This window comes from Mirounga leonina, unplaced genomic scaffold, assembly GCF_011800145.1.
Source record: "Mirounga leonina isolate KUSES-001 unplaced genomic scaffold, KU_Mleo_1.0 Mir_165, whole genome shotgun sequence".
In the NCBI taxonomy this organism is placed as follows: domain Eukaryota; kingdom Metazoa; phylum Chordata; class Mammalia; order Carnivora; family Phocidae; genus Mirounga; species Mirounga leonina.
The window spans coordinates 71,608,912-71,624,342 of NW_023270415.1; the positions used below are offsets into that span (position 1 = coordinate 71,608,912).

The 15,431-nt window shown below is 50.3% G+C and overlaps 1 protein-coding gene across 2 annotated transcripts in view; it reads right to left on the reverse strand.

Moving 5' to 3' along the window:
• Nucleotides 1-10,101, reverse strand: part of ASAP1 (ArfGAP with SH3 domain, ankyrin repeat and PH domain 1) — a 341,917-nt gene extending 331,816 nt beyond the window's left edge. For both annotated transcript variants that reach the window (XM_035011956.1, XM_035011955.1), the window contains exon 1: nucleotides 9,867-10,101. The gene's annotated coding sequence lies outside the window, so the exon portion shown is untranslated. The remainder of the gene's footprint in view (nucleotides 1-9,866) is intronic.
• Nucleotides 10,102-15,431: the final 5,330 nt, after the last annotated feature.

The window sequence follows — 15,431 nt, forward strand, 5'->3', positions numbered from 1 at the left end:
TCTCACCCCTTCATCCTAGGGACCCCCAACCCCCACCTTTCTGACAGTGACTTTGCTCCCATGAAATGCAGGCCTTTCCAGATGCCACCTCAAGAAAGAACCCACTTATGATTATTGGGTTTTATAAGCAGCACAAAGCCCTTTTCCAGAGTTCCAGGGTTAAGTGGAGAAGAAACCAACTTTTATTATTCAGGGCCTCCCAGGTGCCACACACTTGTCCTAGATGAGCTCATTTTAATCCCTGCTCCGCACAGAAAGGTGGGTCCCAAAGCAAGGGCAGAGCGATCATTCTCACCCAGGACTCTGACCCAGGACTCTCATGCCCACGGCGTCACCCTTTCTACCACAACACTGTCTCTACGACCCAGCACAGCTCCGACTGTTACTCTGCCCCTGCTTTAAGCTTGGGTTTGTTCCCTCCCATCTGAACTTCCTGTCCGTGCACACCACACCGGGAGGCTGGCGCACAGGTCGGAGATGAAGCAGGCACAGCTGAGCCCCACTCGAGGGGTGTTTCTAAAGCACAGAACCACACATCTTGCTGTCCTGGACACAGCATTAGGGCCAACCTCCTCCCCAATCTTGTCCCTGCTCACTTTTCCAGACTCTGGGTGCTTCTGCTCCCTGAGTCCCCGGGGAGCACCCTTTCCCCATCCCACACACGGAACCGTCCTCCCATCCCTGGCACACCCTGGCCGTGGCTGCTGTCCTGTGCCAGTCCCTGCCTTTGGCCCCAAAGCCCCCCTCACCCCTGGTCTGCTCCATGGATGCCCTTCTCAATACAGTCACACGGCAGATGGACAGTCACTTCATCTCCTGACGAGCTGCCCCTTAGTGTCCCTCTCAGCATCTAGGCTGGAAGCACAGACTTCTAACCTCCTGCTCCCAGAGTGACATCGGGGAAGTTCTCGACAAGTGCCACTTGGAGGCACGACGAGAACAGACAAGCGGAGGCCAGATTCAGGCCAGCACTAGCTGAATGAATGCCACAGGCCCATCTCCAGACACATGCACCTCCTTCGGGTCGGTCTGAGATTTCTGGGGCTGCCACCGCAGAGCACCAAGGGCAAGGTGCCTTAAAACAACAGAAATTCACTCTCTCGGGGCGCCTGGGTGGCTCAGTCGTTAAGCGTCTGCCTTCGGCTCAGGTCATGATCCCGGGGTCCTGGGATCGAGCCCCGCATCGGGCTCCCTGCTCGGCGGGAAGCCTGCTTCTTCCTCTCCCACTCCCCCTGCTTGTGTTCCCTCTCTCGCTGTGTCTCTGTCAAATAAATAAATAAAATCTTAAAAAAAAAAAAAAATTCACTCTCTCACAGCTCTGGACACCAGAAGTCTGAAATCAAGGTGTCAGCAGGCCAACCCGGCCTCTGAGGCCGCCAGGGAGAATCCTTCCCTGCCTCTCCCTCATGGGTGGGGGTTGGCGGCAGCCCCTGAGGCTCCCTGGCTTACGGATGCATCGTTCCAGTCACACGGCGGCCTCTCCCTGGGTCTATGGTTCAGCTTCTCTCTGTGCGCACCTGCCTGTCACTGCGTCCCAAGTTCCCCTTTTTTTTTAAGATTTTTTTTATTTATTTATCTGAGAGAGAGAATAGGAGACAGAGAGCATGAGAGGCGAAGGGTCAGAGGGAGAAGCAGACCCCCCACTGAGCAGGGAGCCCGATGTGGGACTCGATCCCGGGACTCCAGAATCATGACCTGAGCCGAAGGCAGTTGCTTAACCAACTGAGCCACCCAGGCGCCCCCAAGTTCCCCTTTTTATAAGGACACAGGTCACACTGGATTAGGACTCACCCTAATGACCTCATTTTAACTTGATGACCTCTATAGAGACCTTATTATCACATGAGGTCACGTTCTGAAGTCCTGGGGGCTGGGACTCCACATACCTTTTCTGGAGAGTACAACTCAACCTCTAGCCTGCATCATCATCAGGTCAGGGCATATCTGCACTTGTAGTTGGCATGCACAGGCCATTCTCACTGTTCTCCATGTGTACCGCACAGAGGTCGGGCCCCCCATGACCCCAGGAGATGGAAGTCCCATTCTTACCATTTGACAAGTAGCAAGACTGAGGCTCAGGGAGGCTCGGGACCTGCCCGAGGTGGGCAAGTTCCAAGGTCAGCCAGTAAAAGGCTGAGTCAGGACTCATCCTAAGTCCAGGATCCAAACGCATACCAACCGTCTACACCACAGAACCTCTGTTTCTGACGAGGTGATTACCCTCCACAGCCTTTCTGTTTCCGCTCCAACACGATTCCCCTCTGCAAATGCTCAGCACCGTGGCTGCCTTCATACCAGGAGCTTAAAATGTCATCACTGAACTCAATTTACCCCAGCCAACTCCCAGCTTCTTCCAGGATGGGAACACCCCACACATACACACGTTACGTCCATTGACACTCTTTCCGAAAAGCACGCACATACGTCACTAATTCACAGGGCCCTGCTTACGCAAACTCGTGTGTTTGCTATTGTCTGTAAGAACTGCAGGGACGGCCTCGCCCTTTTTCGGGATGGCACGGTCCTGAACCCTGGCAACCCACCCCAGGAGGAGGCTCCTGGAAGTCACAGAGCGGCCAATGGAGACTCCGACTCAGGGCGTGGAGTCAGGAAGGCTGCACCCAAGTCCACTTCCGCTTCCTCCTCCACATGAACCACCCCCCCCCCCCGCCCCGCCAAGTGTTGGGACCCCACTCCCTCTGGCCCTTACAGGACTTGAGAGAGTTTCTCAAACTTATTGAAAGAGAGGTTGTCAAAGCCTGAGCTGAAAGAGAATGAAGGAGTAATTCATTAGACAAACATGCGTGAAGAGCACCTGGTCCACTGTGCGGTGGGTACTAAGGACTCCCCGAGGTGAGTAAGACCGTAGGGGAGAGAGAAATTCAGTGCGTGTGCGTGTGCACGTGTTCATGCAGGCCCTGTAATATGTCTTCTCCCTCACCCATCACTCAATAAGGCAGCTCGCGCCCATTTCACAGGTGGAGAGATACAGGCTCAGCAGAGGTGAGTGGCTCATCCAAGGGCACTCGGCGAGTAAGAGAGCCAGGGCTGACCCCAGGTCTGAGCAGCTGAAAAGCTGGGGCTGCTTTCTTCCTTCCGTGACCACCCAGGCACTGGGAGGGGGGACTGAAGCTTGTCAAGCCACAGGGTGACCCCGATCTGGTTTTAAGGAGCTCCCCCTGGCATCAGCATGGAGGACACGAACGGGACGGCAGTGAGCCAGGAACCGGCCAGACGATTCAGGAGAGATGGCACAGAAGCCTGGCCTGAGGCAGGAACGGTGGGCATGCACAGAACGGGCTACACCAGAGGCGCTGGGATAGGTTTATTCAGAATTGGGTTGGTTTGGGGGATGAGCAAGAAAGAAAGGTGATGAGCCACAGGACCTAAGAAAGTCTTTCCTCTTCTCAAGGCTCAGACCTCGGAAGCAGGGACACCAGGAAAACCACATCACAGCTCCTCTTCCTGATACCCTTAAACAGGAACCGAAGAGCCAAAGTCGTGGGAGGAGAAGATAAGGAAGAGGGCGCAGCCTCACTTCTTCCTCCTCCGTCTTCCACTGCAGCCCGAACCCAGCATGCCAGGGGATGCACAGACTGGTAGGACTGGGAGCTGGAGGAGGTTGCAGTCTTGTGACACAGACGTGACTCAGCCTCGCAAACAAGCCAGAAAGCTCAGTGTCATTAATGGCAGCCCCTCCTCGCCGGGCTCCTCACCCATCAGTCCCCAGGCCAGCCCATCCGACTGCCTATGCACCTTCCCCTCCATCTCCTGGGCTCGCTCCCAGACTCCTACAGAAGCATCCAAAATGGTCTCCCTGCTTCTAGTCCTTGCCCTACACACCTAGTCCACTCGATGCAACACAGCCAGAATCCTCATTCTAAAGGACAGTGTCACAAGACTCCCCTGCCTCAAACCTTTCAAGTTTCCTCCATGGTCTCAGGATAAAGTCAAAGCTTCTGGATGTCGCTCCTCCTGCCTTCTCCTCCAGCCCCAATGCATCCCACCTCAAACGTTAGGTTCCAGCCACATGGGGTTACTTAGCTCCTAGCACAACCTGGGCTGTCTCTACCATCCATGTCCTTGCTTCGGTGGGTCCCTACACCCAGAATTTCCTTCCTTTCTTTTTGCTCTGTCCTAGCTAATCATGCATTATTTAATATTCAACTCAAGGATTACACCCTGTAACAAGGCCTCTCTGCCCCTCCCTGCAAGGTGCCTCTTTAGAAGCACCTGGTAATACCTTGTGATCCCGCATGACCACATGAAACACACTGGCTCACAAGTTTCTGTGCATGCCTGTCCCCATTCATGAAAGATGATGCTAGGGTACAACACTGCAGCTGGCTACTCAGTAGGCACTTAATAAAGAACGAGGGGGGGGCGCCTGGGTGGCTCAGTCGTTAAGCGTCTGCCTTCGGCTCAGGTCATGGTCCCACGGTCCTGGGATCGAGCCCCGCATCGGGCTCCCTGCTCAGCGGGGAGCCTGCTTCTCCCTCTCCCACTCCCCCTGCTTGTGTTCCCTCTCTCGCTCTCTCTCTGCCAAATAAATAAATAAAATCTTTAAAAAAATAAAAATAAAAAAAAATAAAGAACGAGGGGGGAGAGGGAGAGAGGGAGGGACTACAAATGTTATAGGTACCCAAAGAATAAGATAAGCAATTACAACAGGAAGGACTGGGAAAGGCTTCTCAGAGAAGGTGCATTTGAACCATACTTTTTTTTAAAGTTTTTAAAATGTGAGTAGGTGGAGAAGTTAGGGAAAGGGCAGTTCAGGTGGAAAAATATAGCAAGACTGTGAAGGTATAAAAGTATATGATTTGGTGTATTTCACACAAGGGGTAAGTGTGTGTCGCGGGGGTGGTATAATGGACCGAAAATCATCTAGATTTTACATAAGCTGGCCATCCCAATGTGTACTGATACAAATAATTTTGGGGCTACGAGTAACAGAAAACTCAACTCAAAAATAGTCTGAAGTTAGGGTTTTCAGTGTCTTGTTCCTTCCATCCTTCTGTTCTGAACAGGCTCAACAAGGTCTCCCTAAGCAAGGCCCCTCATGGTCCCAAGACGGCTGCCACCGTTCTAGGTATCACATGCCAACCCCACTATGTCCCACAGCAGGAGAGGCTCTGTCTTCCTAAATGTCTCCTTTTAAGATGGAGAAAAATCTTTCTCCATCCCCCCAACCCCAGAAATTTCTCTTCTTATTTCATAGCCAGATCTGTGTCACATGCCCATGCCTAGGCAAATCACCGGCAAAGGGGTCAGGACCACAGTGATTCACCCCTGGGGCTGGGACTGACCTCCCTACAGCCCCTAGAAGGTAAACTTCTGAAGATTAATGTTCTGGGAGCACCGAGGGGGAAAGGGTGTTGGATAAGCAACCAAGTGTCTGCTACACCTTCTCACCCACTCACCTCCAAGTGTACCATTAAAATAGAGTGTAATCTGCAAATACCCATCTCCACCCTTCTACAATTCTATTTTAGGTCGGAGGAAGTAACTGTCCTAGGGAGAGGAAACTTGCAAAAGGCTATTAAGGGAAGGTCTATAAACAACACTGCAGTTGGCTTTTCTAGATCAAGAGTTCTGTGACAGTAGGGGGGATAGAGAATATCAGGGATGATTGCAGTCCATAGAGAAACCCCAAAAAGCTGCTTTACTTTAACTGAGCTTTACCTTTCTCCTTGAACAAACATTTTCCTCAGCCCTCCAAAAAAATAACCAGCACATTCTTACAACAAAGACTTCAGTCCGGCTAGTCTCCGCCTTGAATACCCTTCCCGACTCTCCATTAACTGAAATCCTGCCCATCCTGAAGAGTGAGCTCAGATGGCACCTTTCCCCAGAGCTTTATCTGACCCCCCACCAGCCCCCCACTGGGATGACTGTCTTTCCTCTGCATACTTGGGGCGATTCCTTTGTAACTTTCCTATGGTGTGGACAGACATGGTCCAAAATGATAAATACTTAGCTTTCTCTCCCAATCAACTAGGAGAAATTATAGCACGTGAACTTTGATTTTTCATCTTTGTGTCCTAAATGCTCCAGCACAGGGCAGGATATGCAGGGAAAGTTGTGCACCAAAGATAAGACTCTAAATTGAATTAGTTCGTTCATGTGCCCTCCCTCTATTGATCATGTAAACAAAAATTCTTATCCCGTTTAGAACTTACTCACTTTTGGGGCACCTGGGTGGCTCAGTCGGTTAAGTGTCTGCCTTCAGCTCGGGTCATGATCTCAGGGTCCTGGGATCGAGCCCCGTGTGTCGGGCTCCCTGCTCAGTGGGGAGCCTGCTTCTCCCTCTCCCTCTGCCTGCCACTCCCCGTTTGTGTTCTCTCTCTCTCTGTGTCAAATAAATAAATAATCTTTAAAAAAAATCTCTCTCACTTTGTTTAGTATCCATGATATGCCAAGCACAAAGCCACTTTCTATACATATTGTTTTATTTAACACCATTTTTTAAAACCTGCAAACTCTTCAAAATGTACAGAAGAGGAACCTAAAAGCTCTGAAAGGCTAAGGGCAGACTCTCCCAAAGCCACATGAGGAATTGGGGCATGAAATTCAAACTCAAGTCTTCAGAGGCAATATTGCATCATGGTCAAGAGTGTGGGCAATGAACACAGATCCCTTTGCTTAAAATCCTGTTCCCCATGAGCTATAGGACCTTGGAGAAGTTAGTGTCTGTGTATCTGTCTCCTCATGTATAAAATGCGGATTAAAAACAGTGCCCCCCCCAACAAAAAACAGTGCCTATTTTATTGGGTTATTATGAGGATTAAATGAGCTTATACGGTTAAACAGCTTAGAACAGCACTTGAAATGTGTTAATGCACAAGAAATATTAGCTACCCTTATTGATTCTAAGCCCAGTGGTTTTCACATTGCATCATGACAAATGCCCCTATCCTCCACCCACCAAATCACCTCAGGCACGGAAGAGGGACCTGGTCAAAGGACAGACCCTGGGGAGATCATGAGTTCCACCATCCAGAGGAGCAGCCTCAGAGAACAGGGAGTCAAAGGTTATGAAGGCAGTGCAATGCACAAATCCATCCTGCATCTCTTAGGGGCACCTCGGCCCTCATTCGTAGGGTCCCAGGGGGAGCTTCTAAGGGAAAGAATATCGTACGAGACACATGCCAGCCCAACACCCAAATGCCCAACCACTGACCATACATCAAAGACCCCTTAGTTTGAACAAGCTTTGAGGATTTGAAATGCTTGCTGCCCTTCTCCGGAAAACCCAGTGTCCCTAGTGGTCGTGAGGCAAGGCAGAGGGAGCCTTCAAAGCAAGGTGCCCTTGGAGGACACACTGCCCCATGGGCCTCGAAGACAAGAAAAATGCTTCACCCTCTGAAGCTCCCACACCTCCCCACTCTTGCTCTCACTGTAACTGGGCCAGGAGCTACCACCTTTACGCAGATGAGAAAGTGTGATTCCAAGCGGGGAGTGACTGCTCATCAAGGTCCCGTAACTAGTCAATATGAGTTCCTGGACTAGAACTCGGAATTCTGAGTCACCATTCAGTGCTACCTTTCACGACTGTATTCTGTCTTCTGCATTAGTATCTGTCTTCTTCAACCACATTAATTTCCTTTCTTGCTTACTTCCATTTTTCCTAAACATTTGCGGTCTGCTCTGTGCTGGGGATTACAACGATGAACAGGCATTTTAAGACCCAGCCCCAACGTGCCCCCACCCCATTCTGCAGGGCAAACAGAGGTGCTCAGTAAGTGCTTGCTGACCGGAATTAAATCTTTTCGTTGCTACTGTTCTGATATGGGGATTCTGGTTTTCTTTCCTCAAAATGGCAATTTTTACCTTCTTGTAAATGTTCTTCCTCTTCCTAGTCTGAAAAAGAAGACTGAATATGTGAGGCTGGCTGATCTCTGCTTGGCATCTACAGGAGTACAGGAGAGCTGAGACCCCTCTACAAAGCTAGGACCCCACAGGGACCCCAGCCTCTTCTGAAAGAGGGCCTGAACTCTTCCTCCTCCCTCCTTTCAGTGCAGAGAAATGGCAAGAACGCCTGTGTCTGCCTCAGGGTCGGGGTGGGGGAGAAGGCTTCTGTGCAAACGTTAAAGCCCTAGTTGTGGGCACAGAGCCCAAACCTACACCTCCAGCCTGGTGTTAAACATTGCAGGCCCTAAAGCTACCACTAGTCCGGGATCCAGGAAACCCTTGGAGCCCTTACTAAAACATAAAACCACTCTGCAGAGACACTTCTCCTACCCAGGAGAGGTGAGACTCAGGAGTATGAGCTACCTTGGCAGGAAGTTTGCAGGAAATGCGAACCGGCTCCTTTAGAATGAGCATAATGGGGCAACTCGAAAGAGAATGTCAGTACCTTTATTTTTTTTTTTAAGATTTTATTTATTTATTTGAGAGAGAGAGAATGATAGAGAGAGAGCATTAGAGGGAGGAGGGTCAGAGGGAGAAGCAGGCTCCCTGCTGAGCAGGGAGCCCGATGAGGGACTCGATCCCGGGACTCCAGGATCATGACCTGAGCTGAAGGCAGTCGCTTAACCAACTGAGCCACCCAGGCGCCCCAAGAATGTCAGTACCTTTAAAACAAAGGTATGAAGTAAGGAAGAGGAACCCTAAAGAAAGAGCAAGACAAAAGGCCAGTATGATCTGAAAGAGAACCAACCAACAAGAATTTCTAGAAGGAAAATGCAGTCATTGAAAATAAAAGCTCAGTGATGAGAAAATTCAACGAACATGGCAACACTGCTGAACAATAAAGCCGAGGCACTTGGCTGAGACTCCCTGGACAGCGCCGGGCCATGCGCTCGGGCCGGGCGCAGGGGGTGGAGGTGCTCAGTCTGAGGGAGAGGCAACCACGTGAACAAACACGCTTCCACACAAGATGGCTGTCGTAAAGCTCCCGTTCACGGAATCCCTTGCAAGGGGGCGCTTTTCTGACATTCTCCCGGTCAGGTGCACAAAGTGCAAGAGCAGAAGGAAAGGCAGGGTCAGTAGCAGGCCTCCGAATCTTCTGGTTTCCTGTCCACGGACCCTGTTCTGCAGCCACCCTGTATCTGTCAAGGTCACAATTACAAAGGCATCGTTGAGCATTCTTCCCCCCCCCACCATCTGCAAAAGCCTTTTTGCTTGGAAATAGTTTCAAGAATGAGAAATAGTAAATGCAATTCATTCTTCTGTCAAATACTCTTTTGTAGCGTATGATTAGAACAATTAGAACAGCTGATTATTAAATTTCACTGTCTTAGGCTTAACACCAAAACATGTGACAGACAAATGTCTAAAAATGAATAAAAGAGCAAGGATATAAAAAAGGATGCAGAATAAAAAAATAAAAAAATAAAAAAAAGAATGAGAGGGCGCCTGGGTGGCTCAGTTGGTTAAGTGACTGCCTTCGGCTCAGGTCATGATCCTGGAGTCCCTGGATCGAGTCCCACATCGGGCTCCCTGCTTGTCAGGGAGCCTGCTTCTCCCTCTGACCCTCCCCCCTCTCATGTGCTCTCTCTCTCTCTCATTCTCTCTGGCTCAAATAAATAAATAAAATCTTTAAAAAAAAAAAAAGAATGAGAAATAGTGTCAAGAGCCCCCGTAAGCCCTCTGCCTGAGCTCACCTAGAGTGAACATTTCATTCCGTGGGCTTTTTCCTTCTCTTTCCTCTCACTCGCGCTAAATTTTTACAGTATCGGTCATTATTTTTCTGAACCATTTGAGGGCAAGTTGCATAGATCACGGAGTTTTACTTGAGCCCTCTTCCTCCGTTTCCACTTGCAAAGATAATTATTTCGGTACAAAACTACAACCAAACGCACACACAGCAGGTGTTGCACATAGGCGGAGTCCTGTGAAGGCAGCAGGCCTGCCGCGAAACTCACAATTAGCCTTGAAGAGGGAAATGCAAGCCATTCCCCAGAAGCCACAGCAGGCGTTGTCTTGACTTCCTCCTTCCTACTCTGCCCACGGAGGAGGATCTGCACCCGGCGTGGTCCTCCAGAGCCCCCGCCACATCTGGGGGAAGCGCGGACCGCACGCACTCTTCTTTGTCCCAAGTGTAACCAGACTCCAGAGGAGGGATCCTGAGACACAGCTTGCTCGCTCTTCTGTTTTTCTGACTCTGTGCCTTTCGCATTTCCTGACTGAAAGCCGTAAAGGAAGAGGAAATGCCAAAAATATTACAAGATGAGTTAGTCTGTGGCATTTCCAAGGATGGGGCCGGACAAAGCTGGCAGGGAAAGCTCAGGCAGGAAGAGACCTCTGCCTCGGTGCAACCCCGCATGCCAGTGGCCAACGGAGTTCGTGCGGCTCTCCAAAACGCTGACGGTCTCAGGGAAGCCGGCTGTTTCTGGGGAGTATCCGGGGCAGGACCCATTTTCTCCAAATAACCCAGAGGATGTTAGAAATCTGGCCTTAATTACGCCCTCACTGCGATGTGGCTTCACAACACATCACGGTGTGTTTCCCTAACTCTCAGAAGATGGGGCCACCTGCCGCACACCGCCAGGCCAGGCCCTCTAGTTACTTTTTCCCCTAGTGGTTTAGATGGGTTTGTCCTGACGGAACCACATGCTCTCTCCTGAGCGTGCTTGTGGCCTGCTTTGGGAACAGGGCTGGCAGAGGCTGGGGACACTAGCTGTGGCTCTGGAACCGAGGGTTCAGCTGCATAAAAGGCACGCACAGCGCTGGGATTCACTGTGTCTGGAAATCAGCCACGGCGGACTCAAAGGGAGTACCAACCCTTCATGCTCCTCAGCCCTTTCTTTCTTTTTTCTAAAAGATTTTATTTATTTACTTGAGAGACAGAAAGAGTGACAGAGAGCATGAACAGGGAGAGAGGGAAAGGGAGAAGCAGGCTTCCCGCTGAGCAGGGAGCCCGATGCAGGCTCGATCCCAGGACCCTGGGATCATGACCCGAGCCGAAGGCAGACGCTTAACGACTGAGCCACCCAGGTCCCCTCCCAGCCCTTTCTGGGAGTGGATACAAAGTAGGTGGGTGAGGAGAGGGCTTTTGGGGGTTGGATTTTTTTTTTTTTTTTTAGAGAAAGAGAGAATGAGAGTGTGAACGGAGGGAGGGGCAGAGGAAGAGGGAGAAAGAGACTTTTTTTTTTTTTTAAGATTTTTTATTTATTTATTTGACAGAGAGAGAGCACAAGTAGGCAGAGTGGTAGACAGAGGGAGAAGGAGAAGCAGGCTCCCCACTGAGCAGGGAGCCCGATGCGGGGCTCGATCCCAGCACCCTGGGATCATGACCCAAGCCGAAGGCAGACGCTTAATGACTGAGCCACCCAGGCGCCCGAGAAAGAGACTCTTAAGCAGGCTCCACACCCAGCACGGAGCCCAAAATGGGGCTCAGTCTCACAACCCGGAGATCATGACCTCCGAAATCAAGAGTTGGGCACTTGACCAACTGAGCCACCCAGGCACCCCCCTGGGGGCTGGACTTAAATTATCCTTGAGGCAGGGAGAGAAAAATTAGTGTCCCTGTGTTGAAGTGAACAGTTTGGCCTGCAGCCCAAAGAAAGCACAGTGACATGAATCCTCAACCAGGTATTCTCATATAAAGCTGGGCAAGGAGGAAAGCTTGCATGAAGGATGAATATTCGAGAGGACAGTGAAGATACGAGTGGAGCCTGACCCCAGGACTCCCATAATACCTTCCCATACCAGCCCCCAAAGATGTCCACATCCTAATCCCCAGGATGTGCGAATGTGCCAGCTTACATGGGGTATGTGGCAATAGGGAATTAAGGGGGAAGATGGGATTAAAGTTGCTAATCACTGGACCTTAAAATAGGGAGAACATTCTAGATTATACAGGTGGCCTGATATACTCAAAAGCTTCCTTAATAGTGGAACAGGGAGCCAGGAGGGGGAACGAGAGAGATGGTAGCATGAGAAGGACTCAGACCAACATTGCTGGCTTTGAAGATGGAGGAAGGAGACCATGGGCCAACATATGTAGGAAGCCTCTAGAAGCTGGAACAGGCAAGGAAACAGATTATTCCCTAGGGCCTTCTATTCTGAGTCTTCCCTGTTCCTTCTGGAGAGAAGCTTCCCTAGAGGTTCCAGAAAGAACAGAGCCCTGCCAACACGGTGATTTTGGCCCAATGAGACTCATTTTGGACTTCTGACCTCCAGCACTGTAAGAGAATAAATCTGTGTTGTTTAGTCCACTAAGTTTATGGTCATGAGAGCAGGAAGAGGAGATTAATACATCATTTATCATTATACTGTCCAATATAATTTTTATTTCTATGCCTCTCCATCACTCCCATCAATAATAATAATAATAGTAGCTAGCGTTTGTTGAGCACTTACTATGTGACAGAGCCTGCAACAAGTTTTTCATAAACATAAGATACTATGAAAAGATAACTTCAATTGAATACTATCATGAAAGTAGACACAGGGATCTGGGGGTCGGGGGGAGCTGGAGGCGTCCTCAAGGAGATAAAGACACGGGTATGTTTTCAAAGATGAGTAGGAGTTAGCCTGAGAGAGAGGAAGAGCATCCCAGGCAGGAGGAAGAGCGTCAGCAGACCCTCGGAGAAATGAAACAGTAGGGCATGTGCTGGCCAGCACTTTGGTGGCTCAGCTACAGCCTGATCATTTCCACATTAGTGTCTCTAGTCCACAGGGACCCTCTGAGGTCCGAGGTCACGAGCCCTCACGTCTGCCCGAGATCTCCACCTGGATGTCTCCCTAGACATGTCCAACTTAGCACGGCCAATATGGAACCTGATCCTCTCCAGAACGTGTTCCACCTTTATTCTTCCCTGTCTTCCCAAATGACAGCCAGCGGTTCATGCCAGAACCCAGGCGTCATCCTCGAGTGCCTCCCTGCCCTCACCCCCATTTCATCCATGACCAAATCTCACCAGTTCCATCTCTAGGTTCTAACCAGGTCACACCCACTTCCCTCCACCCCCACTGGTCTAAGCCGCCACCAACTTTTCTGGATTCAGAAAACTGGTCTCCCTGCTTCCACTCTGCTGTGATCAACTCTTCATAAAGCAGTAAAAATAACCTCTGAAAAATGTCAATCAGATCCCACTCCGGAGCCCAAACTCAGCCCTACTTTCCCTCTGTACTTCGGGGAGAGGGTGGGGGTACTTCGGGGAGAGGGTGAGGGTACCTCCCCAGCATGGCTTAGAACCTGCCTCCCTCTGAAACCTCACCTTCTGCCATTCTCCCCATCTCTCCCTTACACTCTGCCCAGCCCAACCCCCTTACCCACCCACCCCCCAACTTCCCTGACTCCCAGGAATACATCCAGCCCTTTCACGCACAGGAGGCTGCACATTCTGATCCCTCTGCCTGGAATGCCCTCCCCTACAACCTCTCTGCCTAGCCAGTTTCTTCTCAAGTCCTCAGTCTCAGAGAGGCCTTTCCCTAGCGAAACTAGGACCACCCCCATTTCCACCCCCACCCCACTTCGCTTTGGTCATGATTTCGGCTAACAAAAATCACCATCTTTTCGGTGCTTCTCTGCTTGGCCTAGCCCCTCCACGGGAATGCAAGCTCCCTGAGGGTGGGGCTGGGCCTGTCTTGCTCAGCACTGTATCCTGAGGACCTTACCCAGTGCTAGCACGGAGCAGGTGCTCACTATGGGCTTGTTGAACTGACTAACCAAAAGAGCAAGTGTGACGCTGACACGAAAGGATGAGGCCTTGAACACAGGGTCCTAGTCATCTTTGCAGGACTGGCACCTCCCACGGGGGAGCCACTTAGCAAACGTGTACTGAATGAATGGAAGAATGAGTCAATTCCAGATGAATCTGAAAAGTGGCATCCTTCCTGGGCAAGGCTCCCAAAGGAGTTCCCTCTCCTCCTCGGGACTTCTTAGGAGGTGACATGCCTAGGACATACAGCAAGTGCTCAGTAAATGTTAGCTGTCCGTGACACTACTGCTCATGTGGGGATCATCTGTGCATCCTACAGGAAAGACTTCTTTTCGAGCCCATGCCAGATACAGCGACTGGAAGAGAGGTGTGAGGAAACAAGAGAGGGAAAAATGAGGATGGGTGGCAGGACCCAGTCAAACACAGCTGAGAACCTACAGGGAAAATGCAGGAACCACACTGTTCCAGGTAACACGGGTTCCCTTTTGCCTTTAGACGTCAGCCCCGTGGGTTGCCGTGTGGAGATGCCAGCTGGGAGGTGGGTCCTCGCGCTGGGCGAGGGAGGGCCCCATTTGGATGCACACATTCATTTTTGGGCCTGCAAGGCTCTGACTGATGTCAAAAATCTGGCTCACTGTGGCTGGTGAGAGGTGGAGAGAATTTCAATTTCCTTCACCAAATGGCAAGCCTGCGAACAAGTCCTTTCTCTCCGACATTATCAAATACTAAAAATGAAAAACCAGCCATTCGGAGCTCTCATCAGGAGAAAAATAGACGGGCTGCTTAGCTCACAAGATATAGGAGGGCTGAAAATCAAGTCCAGAGAACACCATAGGGTACATTTTGTGCTAAGACACCACCCTTTTTCTATTTTCATGGAAGTTTCTATTTTGCACAAAAGAATGGGATACAGAAAAGTAATTCCCTATGTAATAAGCCACCCATTTTAGGTTTCACATCCATTTGGTGGCTGAACAGTAGGGGTTAGGGAATTTTTTTTTAACTCACTCTCTCAAAATACCAAGTTTGAGATAACCACTTATCTCAAAAATAGCAGCAGTAATAGATAAGACAGAACAAGGGAAGACAGGAAAACAACAAAGGTTATAATGCAAATAAGACCTATTTCCAAATGTCTCATGCTGCCAGAACAGAAACTGCCATAATGAAAGGAGCACTGGGCTGGGAGTCTTAGGACTGGCCATGCCACTTGGGTAAGCTAGCTCCCAGCCTCGTATGCCTAACAACAAGGGGTTGAAACAGTGGTGATGGAAGATCGTTTTTCTTTCTGAACTGTTGAGATCTGCTGTTTTCCAAAATACCTGCATCTTTTTGTGATGCAGTGGACCACCAACTGCAAAACAGAAAGGCCTTGGGGTGAAGGGTTCAACAGAGATAAAACTGGCCTCAAGTACTCAGCAACTCTGGCCCCGCTGTCATCCCAGAATCAAGTATCTTGCCAAGACAACCTGATAGAGTCTACGGGAAGAGCAGAAGAAAGTTCTTGTTCTTTCCGATCAGCGCAGGTAAACCTGAGCTCCCGCTGAGGACCGGATGGTCCGAAGTCGGCTATCCATCCCCCTGCACCAGTGGAAGAATCAATTATTAAAGGAAAGCGCTCTAGGGATGCCTGAGAACTCTCGGGTCGTATGAAAACCGCAGGATACCGGACGCCAGCGAGTTTCTTTTTTCTTTTAAACTTCTCGTCGCTCTCAGAAAATGCAGCAAGTCCCAATATGGCACAAGCGGGAAAAACACAAGCTACTTCCCAGTCTTCCCGTGAGCAAACCCCAAGCCCCGGCTGGGAATCTCCCCCCCCCC